The following is a 12,930-nucleotide window of genomic DNA, read 5'->3' on the forward strand; positions in this document are numbered from 1 at the left end:
GCATGTCAGGACCCTCCACATCATTGCCATTATCCAATGTGACGTCTTCACAACTTGTGCAATGTAATAACCCCTGAATTTCAGGTCCTTGTCCGCCATCACTCCTGGATCTCTCATCCCTTCTACTTCTTTTAAAGTTTCCCCAAAAAGTGTATACTTCGAATCCCATCGCTTACCAAATCTTAAAAACCTCACACTTTGCAACATTGAACTGACAGTTCCACTTACCTGCCCATTCATGCAATCTATTCAAGTCCTCTTGTAAGGTCATAACATCTGCTTGACTCTGCATTACTCCCCCCAGTTTTGCATCATTTGCAAACAGATGCATATCACTAGTTAAACCCATTCCAATATCATTAACATACAAATTGAACAACAATGGCCCCAAAACTGATCCCTGCAGTACACCACTAGTGACCTTCCTCTTTTGGGATACTGTGTCCCCATATCCAACATTCTGATACCCATCTGACAGCCAGTCAATGATCCAACTCAGAAGTCTGTTGTCGTGTGGCAGTCTATCAAACGCTTTTGCAAAATCCAAGTACACCACTGTATATGCATCTCCCTTGTCCAAGACATTTGACACCTTGTTATAGTATCTAAATAAGTTAGTGAAACATGATCTCCCTTTAATAAACCCATGCTGATAACCAGTGGTGCACTCAGGATTTAATCTGGGAGGGGGCCGAGCACTCAAAATTTAATCTTGGGGGGGTGGGGGGGAGAGAGTTGAGTAGACAATTTGAGAATACACACTATGCATTGCATACGAGCTATAACTGAGCATCTGCAGGAACAAAGTAGCACCCGAGCACTACTTCGTTCGCTTTGCGTTCACAGCGGCCAGGATTCCCACCTTATTTCATCACTAATTCATAAGTAGCATAGAAATAGAAGACACAACATAAATTTTAAAAAAAATAATAATTTTAATTAGGAAAATATTTTTGGAAATTTTTCTAGTGTTTTTTTTTCTCCTTTTTCTTTTTTTTTGGGGGGGGGGGGAGGGGGAGGGGGGGAAGGGCCCCCTCCCTGGGTGTGCCAATGCTGATAACTACTGGGAATACTGCTGTTATCAGCCCATTTCTGTATCCTACTTCTCACCAATCTCTCCAGTACCTTCACCACAACTCCAGATATATAGATTGGCTTATAATTTGAAGCTAGAGCCTAATCACCACCTTTGTGATGTAGGTGAGGAGATCCTGTGGATCTTGATTGGCAAAATTCACATAGGTGATCACTGATTAGTTGGTAGTTCTCCAAGTGTTGAAGAAGTTCATCATTGATGACCTTCATTACTTTAATAAAAGCATCAGAGCAATAGTTGATAGTTTCACTGTAGATACACCACTTTTTTGGGGGGAATCGACTGATATTGGCTTGCTTCTATGCTGTAGGATGGATTCCCTTCTGGCCTGTGCCTTATACTGTTCGTGTGCCTGCAGGTCACCTTTCTCCTAAAATTACCTCCACAATTGTTTCTTTTTTTTTTTTTTGCATCTCCAGCTTAATGGTGTTATTCATCCATTTAACTCCCACTTGATTTATTCTCCTGATTCTAGGTATGCAGTTTGCCATTACCTCCCCTCAAACACTCCTTTAGCACTTCCCATGCACTATCAACATCCAGCCCTTGCAGTTTTACATGCCATGGCACCAATCCAAGCAATCTCCTAAGCCTGTCATACTTACCAGCCCAGTAATTCGACATATACCCTGTCTAAATTGAAAATTCCACACGTTGAGCCATTTCCCAGGTCAATCAATACCATATGATCACTCTAACCAGCTAGTGGCAATGTGGCCATATTAATTATAGACAAATTCTCTGATGCAGTTACTAGATTTAGCACACTCTCAAACCCTTAGTACATTCCATCACATGCTGCCTCAGGTGATTATACCTTAGCAACTGCATAAATTCCATTTCCTTTCTCCCATATGTCCTTTCCTCCTTCCAATCTATGTTCCCATAGTTGAAGTCCCCCATAATAATGACCTGTCCTGCACTTATTGAGCTTATTTGCCAATGTATATTATCCCCATCATCCTTTACATCCCGTGGTCTAGAGAAGCATCCAACTGTATATTTTGTTCTGCTAGTCACTAGCTCACACCAAATGGACTGAAATGTATTATTTTCATTGGCCTGCAGTTGAAATTCAACTCTCTTTGGTTGCAGTTCATTGGCTATCATCAATAATAACCTTTCCATTCTTTTCTCTCTATCCTCTCTGAACACACTACACTCTTCACATTCTGTCACACTAACTATACTATATCATCTTCTGTCAGCCATGTCTTACTAATACCAGTAACCTTTGTCCAGGATGAACTAACTAATGCCAAAAATTCTTCCCCCCTGTTCTGAATGCTCCTGGCATTAGTGTGCATAAAATGCAAAAAGCCCCCTTATGCCCACTGCTGTCCTGACGCTTTATTATTATTATTACAGGCAACTCCAGGGAGTCCTTAGACTCATCGAGGGAGGCCCCAAATCATGTTCATCACAACTATTCGAAATTCATACAGTATCTATCATACCTCGCCTTAAACTCATTCACTGTCACAGCATCCACCACAGACTCTGGCAGCCCATTCCACTCATACACCACTCTAAAAGTAAAGAACCAAGCTCTAACACCCTTACTAACCACACTTTTGCCCAGCTTCCATGGATGTCCCCTAGTCCTTCCACAACCAGCCCTGTTCTCAAAAATATCTTTTGAATTAATTTTATAGAAACCCTTCAGTAATTTGAATGTCTCAATCATATCTCCCCTCCTCTGCCTATCAACCAATTTTTGCAACCCACAAATCTTCAACCTGTTCTCATAAGGTTCATTCCACAGACCTGCTATCATCTTGGTCACTCGCTTCTGGATCCTCTCAACATCCTCCCCATCAAGAAGAAACCTAGGTGACCAAATCTGGGCACAGTAGTTGAGATGGGGTCTTATCAAGGCTTGATACAGAGGAACATGCTTGTCTCTGCTTGTCAACATATTCTTCAGCAACCAAGTAATTTGATGAGCTGATTTGGCCACTTTTGCAACGTGCCCCCTAAACTTCAATCCTTATCTACCAACACTCCTAAATCTTGTGCCTCATCAATTTCCTGGAGTACAGTTCCACCAATGTAGTAAACTGCTGCTAATCTTTTCACCCCAAAATGTATAACCTTACATTTTGCCACATTAAATTGACATCCATTCTCCTTAGCCCAGACCTCCAATCTATCCAAATCATCGTGCAAAATTTTGACATCATCTGCATTCACTATTGCTCTACCCAACTTTGCACCATCTGCAAACAAATGAACTGTTCCTCTCAGATCCTTTCCTATATCATTAATGAACAAATTAAGCAGGAGTGGCCCAAGAACAGATCTTTGTCGTACACCACTAGTCACAGGCCGTCTTGTGGACTCTACTCCTGAATAAACCACTCTCTGATATCTCTCCATCAACCACCCTCCTATCCATCTCACCAACCCTATATCCATCCCCATATGCTGCATTTTACTATTACTACGGGCAACTCCAGGGAGTCATTAGACTCATCGAGGGGGACCCCAAATCATATTCATCACAACTATTCGACATTCATACAGTATCTATCATACCTCGCCTTAAACTCATTCACTGTCACAGCATCCACCACAGACTCATGGAGCGCATTCCACTCATTCAGTACTCTAAAAGTAAAGAACCCGGCTCTAACACCTTTACTAACCATACTTTTGCCCAGTTTCCATGGATGTCCCCTAGTCCTCCCACAACCAGCCCTGTTCTCAAAAATATCTTCCGAATTAATTTTATAGAAACCCTTCAGTAATGTGAATGTCTCAATCATATCTCCCCTCCTCTGCCTATCAACCAATTTTTGCAACCCACAAATCCTCAACCTGTTCTCATAAGGTTCATTCCACAGACCTGCTATCATCTTGGTCACTCGCCTCTGGATCCTCTCCACCTCCTCCCCATCAAGAAGAAACCTAGGTGACCAAATCTGAGTACAGTAGTCGAGATGGGGTCTTATCAAGGCTCGATACAGAGGAACAATAACCTGCTTGTCTCTGCTTGTCAACGTATTCTTCAGCAACCAAGTGATTTGATGAGCTGATTTGGCCACTTTTGCAATGTGTCCCCTAAATTTTAATTCCTTATCCACCAACACTCCTAAATCTCGTGCCCCATCAATTTCCTGGAGCACGGTTCCACCAATGCAGTAAACTGCCGCCAATCTTTTCACCCCAAAATGCATAACCTTACATTTTGCCACATTAAAAGAATTTACTGATTAGAATTCCATGTGGTATCCTGTCAAAGGTCTTAGCAAGGTCCAGTAGAATCACTGTAAACCCATTACCCTTATCCAGTTCAGCCATCACTGTGTTATAATACGTGAGCAAGTTACTGAGGCATGACCTACCCTTCACAAAACCATGCTTTCCCTGATACAGTATCCTATTTTCATCTATCCAATCTTGTATTTTCCTCTTGACTATTTTCTCCAAGGCCTTGATAACGATTCCAGTTATGCTGATTGGCTGGTAATTTTCAACAGCAGCCTGGGAACCACCTTTATGCAGCGGAACTATTTTCCCCTCTTTCCACCCCCTTGGGACTGATCCAGACCCGAGGCTCAAATTAAACAAAATGGTCAAGGGCACTGACAATTCTTTAACTGCTTCACGTACGACACGAGCTGGTATACCATCCAATCCCACAGATGTATTGACATTGAGGTTCTGTAATAGACTATTTACCTCTACTTCATTCATCACAATTCCCGTATAAGCTGTTGGTTCTTCCATTCCTGCAATGTCACCACCTGGATGATATACTCTTGCAAAGTGCTCGCTCAGTAATTCCACTATATCGACTGATTCGGTTACCTCCCTACCCTCAGCATTTTTTAAAATCATTCTGCCATGAACATTTTTCCTTTTACTTGCAACATATTGAAAAAACTGTTTGGGATTCTCTTTAGCCTGCATGGCCAATTTTCTTTCATAATCCGCTTGTGCTTTTCTTACCACCCTTGTTACCTTCCTGGCCTGAGCTTTATACTGTTCCTGCACCTGCTGGTCACCTTTCTCCTTAAATTCCCTCCACAATTGTTTCTTTTTTTGCAGCTCAAGCTTAAGAGTGTTATTCATCCATTTAACCCCTACTTGATTTATTATTCGGACTCTTGGTATACAGTAAACCATTGCCTCCTGCAAACACTTCTTAACTACCTCCCAGCACTATCAACATCCAGCCCTTGCAGTTTTACATGGCATGCCACTGAGCCAAGCACACTCCTAAGCTTGTCATACTTACCAGCCTGGTAATTCCACATGTACCCTGTCTTGATTGTAAATTGCACTCCTTTAGCCACTTCCCAAGTCATGACCTTATGATCACTCTCACCAACTGGTGGCAGCATGGTCTTGTTCATTACAGCCACATTCTCAGATGCAATTACTAGGTCAAGCACTCTCTGCCCCCTAGTATTTTCCACTACATGCTGTTGCAGATAGTTGTCCCTTAATAACTGCATAAAATCCAATTCCTTCCTCCCATGTGCCCTCTCCTCCTTCCAGTCAATGTTACCATAATTGAAATCACCCATAATAATTACCCTCCTTCTACTCATTTCTTCTATTTGCCTATGCATACTATCCACACCATCTATTCCATCATCTGGTCTATAGCAGCACCCAATTGTATATTTTGTTCTACTAGACTCTATCTCACACCAAATAGCCTCAAATGTGCTCTTTTCTCTATCCTGCAGTTCAACTTCTATACTCCTTGGCTGCAACTCATCAGCTATCATCAATAACACTCCTCCCCCCTTTTTATTCTCCCTGTCACTCCTGAACACGCTATACCCACTAGCTTTATCATCTTCTGTCAGCCATGTTTCACTAATACCAACAACCTGTGGCCTGGAAGTGCCAACCAAGGCCAAAAACTCCTCCTCCTTGTTCCTAATACTCCTGGCATTAGTGTACATGAATTGCAGAAGCCCGTTAGTCCCATCCCTACTTTGATGCCTTATACTAACTATCCCATTCTGATTTGTTGTCCTTCGTACTCGCTCAGGCATATTATACTCATTCATACACTCAACTGCCTCCCTAAAGTCTGCATATCTACCCCCCCCCCCTTAATAAATCTAGTTTCCCTGAGTCTGTACATCCACTTCCACTTCATTCATCAACACTTTTTCAAGTACAACTCTCTGTACACCAAATCCATTCAAATATAACCCATCCATCTTATATAAATCCTTTTGCCCATCGAACTCACTCCACACATCCACAAATTCCACACCACTCTCCATGCATAACCCACGCATAAAGTCATTGGCAATTATGGCCCTCCTTCTAAACACTTCACTGTCATACCACGGCAAAATACTCACCATCCTAACTCTCTCACTCTTCTCTTTTGCTACCTCAAGTAATTCCCTCACATCCTCTATCATTTCCATTTTGTCTTCTTTCAAATCATTTGTTCCTGCCACGACTATCATTTCTTTCACCCTCTGTTTTTGCACTCGAATAGATTCACTGATGTCCTTTATGTTCGCACCCGGTTGGTACGATTTCTCTCAACTATCACACCTCTTAATAACGAATCTCCGTACTCACTCCTTCATTTTATTTACATTTACGAACATTCTCTTATTTTTCGTATCAGACTTTCGCCGTTTATTAGTCGGTACATTCAGTACACATTTTTCCATACATTCCAGTTGCAGCTTTGCTCTGTGTATCGCTCCACTCAACCGTGCGATTTCACTACTTGCATCTATCTCACCATTTTCATTATCATTTAAATCATTCCGTTCTGTATTTCTACCTTCATTTACACTTTCAATGACACTCTCACACCTATCTGGAACTACCTCGCAATTCCTTATCACATCACTATTTTCTATATTCTGACTTTCTTTAACGATATCACTCTATTCCACCTGAAACACGCTTTAGATCCTCATTCTCCTTACACTTTCTGTGCATATTAACTCCACTATCACCATCTAACCAGACTCCAACCGCTCTTCACAAAGCATACATCTCACAGACAGCACATTGCATAAACTCTTTTATATCAAAACTCTTAAACAAACATGGCGAGCTGGCCGCCATTTTTTTTTAATCAGTGCCATATGGACGCTATCTTATCTTAAAAATAATAATTAAAATAACACAGAAAACACATAAAAATCGCACAGACACACTAAGAAACGAAAAGCAAACAATACTACGTAAAATTGTAGTAAAATTGCCAATGATAACATAAAATACTACTGATCTTTTCAGGAGCTCTTGACAAGCTGACGATCATATCAGTGCGACACCTACCATCGGACCTACCATCATGCGACACCTACCTTTATACTAACTATTCCACTCTGGTTTGTTAGCAGGTACTAATTTAGGCATTTTATGTACCTTATTACACCTCAGTTGCCTCACTGGTATCTGTGTATCCACTCAACAGCTACCCCCCCCCCCCTCCACCACAAAAAAAAGCTCTAGTTTCCCTAATTTTGCACATGCATTTTCACTTCCTTCAACAACACCACTTGGTCAGCCTGGCTTGCCGAGTGGTTAGCGTGTCCACCTTCCGGTCAAGAGGCTGTGGGTTCAAATCCCACCGTTTGCATGGATGTTTGTGATTGTCTGTGGAAATACTAGTGGTGGTGATTGGCGGTAGATGGCGTTGGTGTAGTTGCGGTCAGTTGGTGGAAGCAGAGTTGTAGAGTAGATGACCTCCCTGAGTCTTTGGACTACCTGGAGGTGACAAATAATAATAATAACAACACTTTTTCTGAACTCTGAACACCAAATCCATTCAGATGCAAACCATCCTTCTTGTATAAATCCTTCTCTCCATCAAACTTGCTCCTCACAACCACAAATTCCAAATCATTCCTCTTGCATAACCCACACATCGACTCATTCACTGTTATGGCCTCCTTCTCAGCTTCATTCTGTCATGCCATGGCAATAGCCTCACTATCATAATACTCTCACTGTTATCTTTTGCTATCTTCTGTAACTATTTCATGTCCTCCCTCATACCATACTTTTTTACTTTCAAATCATTCATTCCAGCGAAAACAATCAACTCTTTCACTTTACCCTTTTGCACTCTAATAGTCTAACATGGCTAATTTTTGCATCAGGGAAGCATGATTTTGTCACTCTTTCACCAATCGCACCTCTTATGATAGAATCATCATACAGGACTTTGCTTCTCTCTTAGTCAAGCATTCCTATCTCAAGATTCTCACACTCCTTTCTTTCTGTTATCACCTGAACAACTCGCCAGACATTTCTGCATTCAGCGCAGCTCACATTTTCATCCTGTGTATCACTCTACATAACCGCATTGTAAAATTCGATGTAGCTTAATATTTTATGAACACTTTACATCGATTTTTACAGAGGTCACATCTAAAAAGTTTGTGTTGTAAAAATAAACTTGTATAAAAGAATGTACATAATTCTAAGGAAAATATAACCTGCCCAAAAATGTAGTAAACAAGCAATGGTGAGAGTTAGTAACAAAGAAAAATGCTGTGTCACTAGAAACTATATATCTTTGTTTTAACTAAGTGCTTTGTTTACGTGTTCTGTATATGCCAACTGTCAAGTTCATTCTTAAAAGGGGTTGGCGCAGATTGCACGAAGTTCCGGTGTCCAACTAATCGAATTTGTGTAGTACACTAGTAGAAGAAAGAACAAGTCAGCCTAAACAGAAGATCAAGGAGTCGCACTGAATTCTTCCAGGATTTCAACCCTTCGTGCAAGGTCCCAGAGAACGTGAAATAAAATGGGACTGATGAGAACATCGATATCAGCAGTCGGAAAAAAAGTGGACACGACTATACGGCTAGGGCACACCAAATGTCAGGGAGAAAGGGAGGCTGATCCACCTGAGGCTGGATCGGTCTTTCTATCTTGGATTTCACTGTGGAAGATTACCGGAAGCTAATAATCGAGAAGCAGACTTCAGCACCTGGAGGAGAATGCACTGCCTTCTGAACGAGACTGCATAACTTTCACATGCTGGACCCCTCATCCAAAGCCCTGCCAACAATCCTTGATGAGGCACAGGTGAAGCAAGATGCTGCAGAAAGAAATTTAAGACCGAGACAGAAGAAAAGTCTAGGACTCTAGTGAAAAATCCCTGGATGAGTGCGTGCCCTGGGAGACAGAGCATATGAGAGTTCATATGCTCTGTCTCCTAGGGCATGCCAATTTTTTTCCTGTGTTTCTTTTATGTAATATAAGGGAATTAATTTAGATGAACTGTTAAGATATAAGGTACTAGGAATTTGCAGTGTCTATAAGAGAGTCCTTTGATTTGTTATTAATTAATGTATAATTTGTGAGACAACTTGGCATAGCTAGCTAACCTCTTTGTGAGCAAACTAGAGTATCAATAATTTGATTTAATAAGCAGAGAAGTAAATGAGTAATTGTACTGTAACGTTATTTAGTATTGAAAAGGAAAGTTTTGTTTTATTATGCTAAAGGTCTAATTAATAGGTAGAGAGAGCAACCTCCCTATCTTTTAATTAATGTATTATTGTTTTACTGTAAATAAAATGTGTTTTGATTATAACTGGTAATTAGTTTATGGAATTAACAACGCATATAAAGTATATTAATTAAAGGTAACTTTAATGAATAACTTCTATATTTCGGCAATGTCACATTGCCATCTTCAGGAACATAAAGATATGGTATGTGCACTCAGGAACTAACACAAAGCAAATGAGGAAGAAAGTAAGAAACTAATATTGTTCCTAATGGTGCCCTCTTGTGGGCTAATTTGGTAGTCTTGGCAGTTGGGCTGAAGTTCTCATAATGAAAGTCTCCCAAATTTGGGGCAGTTTCATGCACCCAAACTTGTTGAGGATAGGAACGTTTTTTTAGAGCTGCTGAAGATTCTTTGAATAATCTTTCGTATTTAAACTTGCTGTGATGAATTATTTTTGTTTTCTTCCAACGAATTTTATGGTGGGTATCTAAGGCATGGTCTGCCAGCCCAGAGCGGCTGTACTGGTGAAACCGGATGTAGTCTTGGTGTTCTGAAATCCTGATATTTGTTGTTCTGCCTGTTTGGCCAAAGTAGGACAATTTGCAGCTGCAAGGGACCTGGTATACACCAGGCAGGTCTAGGGGAAGTGGTTGGTCTTTGGTGGAGCAGATAAGGGATGCCAACTTTTTATATGGTCTGTAACAGGAAGTAAGGTCATATTTTTTGAGGATATTGGTTATTTTCTCAGAGGTGCCCTGGATGTAGGGGATGGTGATAGACTTTGTGTAATCTTTATTGTGGAGGGGGGTTGTGGTTTACAGGTTTTAGTATTTTTTGGATTTTTTTGGGGTTATAGTCATTGGCTAAGAAAGTGTTGAGGATGTGGTTTAGTTCAATAGTCAGGGCCTTGTCATCTGAGCAGATTAATTTTGCCCTGTTATATAGTGTTTTTATCACCCCATATTGTTGTGAGGGGGCGGGGATTGCTGGTGAATGTATCTGCCAGTGTGGGTGGGTTTTCTGTAAACAGAGAAAACCAAAGATCCATCAAGCTGGCGGGTGATTAAAGTGTCTAGGAAGGGGAGGGTGTTGTTTTCCTCTTTTTCTAAGGTGAACTGGACTCTGGGGTGTTGGTTGTTTAAGTGTGCTAGGAAGGAGTGGAGTGTGTCTGAGCCATGTGGCCAAATAGCAAACACATCATGCACATAACGAAGCCAAATAGTGGGTTTTTGTGGGGTGGAGTTTAAGGCTTTCTCTTCAAATGTCTCCATAAAGAAATTGGCCAAGGGTGGGGAAAGTGGTGAACCCATGGCTGTCCCCTCTATCTGTTTGTAGAACTTTCCTTGCCAAACGAAATAGCCTGAGTTCATTGTGAACTGAAATAGTGCTGAGATATCGGGAGGAAACTTGGCTTGGATGAGCTCAAGGGTTTCTTTGAGTGGGACATTAGTGAATAGGGAGGAGACGCCAAAACTGACCATTATGTCAGTGTGTTGGAGTGTGAGGTTTTCTATACTGGCTTTAAAGTGGGCTGAGTTTTTTATGTGTGATGGTGTGTTGCCAGTGTAGTGTGCGAGCGTTTTGGCTAAATGTTTGGCTAATTTATATGTGGGGGAATCAATGCCATCCACTATGGGACGCAATGGCACATTTTGTTTATGTATTTTTGGGAGTCCATATAATCGGGGGGGGGGGGGTCTAGAGTTATAAGGTTTAAGTTTGTTGGTGACTTCCACAGGCCAAGAAGTGACTTTCTTAAGGAGTCTGTAGATAGTTCTAATCTGAGAGTTGGTCGGATTATATTCAATGGGGAGGTAAGTAGTACGGTCTAGTACTAAAGAATTTAGCTTACCTTTGTAGTCTTTTTGATTGAGTACCACAGTGGTGCTTCCCTTATCAGCTTTGGTGATTACTATTTTTTTGTTGTTTTTCCAATTCTTGTAGGGCTGTATATTCGTTTTTGGATAAGTTGGATTTTGGAGGTTTGGCTTTAGTGAGAACACCGACTACATCCAGTCTTACGTTGTTGGCAATATCGTTAGGCAGGTTGCGAATTCCATGCTCTATTTGGATCATGATTTCTTCAGCAGATATCCTTTTAGGAGCTAGGGTGAAATTGTGACCATGTGAAAGTGCGGCGAGTGCTTCAGGCTTTAAAACTGCTGACGAGAGGTTGACTACAGTGTTGAGTGGTGGCTGGGGTATGGAAGTAGAAGTCTTTGTCAGGTTTTCGTATTTTTTCACGTGCCGACTACGTATTTTTTTGAATTCCTTTCTTGCCGATGCGCATGAGATGTCATGAAGTATAGACCATAGATCAAGGCCGAGTGTATTCGAAAGCTCTTCCTCTAGCACCCGTAAGGTTTTGTTTTCATCAGCAAGGAGAACGCGTGTCGCGGTAATTTGTTCTCTTAACAGGGCGAAGCTAGTGCGGTTATAAATGCGTCGAGCTTTCTCGGAAGTAAAACGGTGCTTCAATTTGACACAATTAGGGATCACTTTGTTATCCCGGCAGCGTTTTAGGAACGTCAGACGATTTATCTGCCTAGATATCTTCAACCTCAATTTGCCGTATTGACGGGCCTTTCGTGCGATTGCATCTCCGTGGATGATCATGATTCTAGTAGTTTTATGTTCCTGAAGATGGTTTTATGTTCCTAAAGATTTTATGTTCCTGAAGATAGCAATGTGACATTGCCGAAATATAGAAGTTATTCATTAAAGTTACCTTTAATTAATATACTTTATATGCGTTGTTAATTCTGTAAACTAATTACCAGTTATGTCTAACCAACGTATAAGTCTTGCTACTAGAAGAATGTTTTGATTATATGACAACAAAGTGCTGCCTGATCTTTTAATTTACAATGCACTGTTCCCAAATAAATGCAGACCTGTGAGCGGGAAACAAATAAGACATTAAAAGCATAGTTTAAATACTTGAGAACCACGACTGTTTATGTAAAACTTGATTGAAGGATTTTATGCCAGAGAGAGATCTACCAGCCATATTACTAAGTCACATGCCAAGAAAAGATTATTGGTGGCGCAGTCTAACAAATAAATTTTCCAGTACTCATAGGCATACAACAAGTAGTGTAAAAGGTGGAATAGATTTTTATACAAAAGAGTAAGATCAATAAGGATTAAAAGGAGAACAATATAAAGGGCAAGGATAAAAGACTAAGTAAGAAATTACGAAAGTGCACTACTATAAAGAATATCAAGATTAAAGGTAGAAATTAGAATAAAGCATTAAAGAGAAGATATTAAAGATAAATAAAATATTACAATGGTGCAGCAGCATTAATACCTCCCCCCAAGTTTACAGCACTATCTCCCTCATTACAGGCAACTCTTCTTT

The 12,930-nt window shown here is 40.7% G+C and overlaps 1 protein-coding gene across 1 annotated transcript in view; it reads right to left on the reverse strand.

Moving 5' to 3' along the window:
- LOC150095720 (uncharacterized) overlaps positions 1 to 12,930 on the reverse strand; it is a 245,880-nt gene that overhangs the window by 72,053 nt on the left and 160,897 nt on the right. The gene's annotated exons all lie outside the window — the stretch shown is intronic.

Source organism: Typopeltis vanoorti, chromosome 20, assembly GCF_054136105.1.
Source record: "Typopeltis vanoorti isolate ZY-2024b chromosome 20, IOZ_Tvanoo_1.0, whole genome shotgun sequence".
NCBI classification, from domain to species: Eukaryota; Metazoa; Arthropoda; class Arachnida; order Uropygi; family Thelyphonidae; genus Typopeltis; species Typopeltis vanoorti.